This window comes from Eschscholzia californica, unplaced genomic scaffold (assembly GCF_041429995.1).
Source record: "Eschscholzia californica isolate CP2 unplaced genomic scaffold, dmEscCali1.0.p SCAF_1, whole genome shotgun sequence".
NCBI lineage: Eukaryota > Viridiplantae > Streptophyta > Magnoliopsida > Ranunculales > Papaveraceae > Eschscholzia > Eschscholzia californica.
Window position 1 is genome coordinate 67276343 of NW_028238198.1, and position 1430 is coordinate 67277772.

Genomic DNA, 1430 nt, shown 5'->3' on the forward strand with positions numbered 1-1430 from the left:
TGAAGCGGAATATCAAACTTTAGCATCTCTCACTTGCGAGTTTCAATGGCTCGAATCTCTCTTGAGTGATTACGACATCACTCATTCTTCCTCCATGCCGGTACATTGTGACAACAAGGCAACTTTCGATATTGCCTGCAACCCAGTATTTCACAAAATTAAGCATATGGAGATAGATTGCCATTTGTTCTTGAGAAGATTAAATCCAAACTTATTCTCCTTCAATATACACCGACTTTGGAACAACTCGCAAACATCTCTATGAAGCCGCTTGGAGCAAAAGCCTTTCAGAAGATCACTGGCAAGTTGGGTCTCATTGACATTCCTGCTCCAACATAACGGGAGTATTATGGGTAGCAACCCGCCTACCCAATCCGACTGGGTCACATAGACCAGGTCGATTAGTATGTAGATAAATTCTAAATACTTTACTTATAGGTTGTAAAGATTGTATAAATACGCGTAAACCCAGTTTAATCAATGTATGAGAAAATTATTTATCACTAAAGGTTTCTCTCTTAAAAGCTCTGGCTCTCTTTATCTCTATAAAGATCTCGGCAACATCCCTCTCTCGTTTTCCCATTCGACTCACCATGCTCAGGTTTTCATATTTCACAATATGGTACCCTTAGAAAGGTATAGAAAGAGATATGTTCGAAATAGAAAGTGCAAAACATTTTGATTCATGAAATTACACAGATATATCATAACACGATTACAATACCTGATGAAGAATTATGATCTTCTCCATTTTATTCTTAACATCCTAACCTTCAACTTGTTTATTCATATTTACTACATAGTAACACTGTGAAACCATGCATTTACCATGTATCCATCACTCAGACCATCTCTTCAATATGACCTTCAGCAGATAGTATTTCTTCTGTCGGCTTGGACTTGGCTACTGAACTGTGAAGCAGGTCCAGTAGTAACGGGGAGGAAGATGATGTTGTTTTATATTTGTAGCAACATACACAAGAGGAGGTTGACTTTGGGTCCCAAGGTTCATCGATCCAGCAACCAGAGGCTGTGAACTTCGTTATGGTACCCACTTTTTGGCATATCGGTTCACAGTAGCGGTCCCCTTTTCCTTTGCAATCTTTAGGTCCTAATGCCATTGCAGAGTCGGATGGGCAAGGGTTTATTAGCTTCGACGTTCCTATCTCTGCAATGTCAACACAATATAAAACCATAAATACTATTAATATATTTGACTACAAGATTCCAGTAATGGAGCTCTGCCGCCTATATAAATGAAAATACTATGTCTGAGTTATAAAAAGATAGCTTACCCATAACAGAGAGGATGATAAACGCAAAGAGGAAACAACCGAAGAAAGAAAAGGAGATTTTTGCCATGATATATAGATATTTTTAATGTAATCTTAGAATTGTTATAGTTGTGTGTATCAATGACCCAAGGGAAC

The 1430-nt window shown here is 38.1% G+C and overlaps 1 long non-coding RNA gene across 1 annotated transcript; it reads right to left on the bottom strand.

The window, feature by feature from the left end:
• Positions 1 to 653: 653 nt before the first annotated feature.
• LOC147568490 (uncharacterized) lies at positions 654 to 1430 on the bottom strand. Its single transcript, XR_015238256.1, has 2 exons — positions 1296 to 1430; positions 654 to 1168 (listed from the first exon to the last, which is right to left on the bottom strand). It is a non-coding gene; the product is annotated as an uncharacterized LOC147568490 (long non-coding RNA).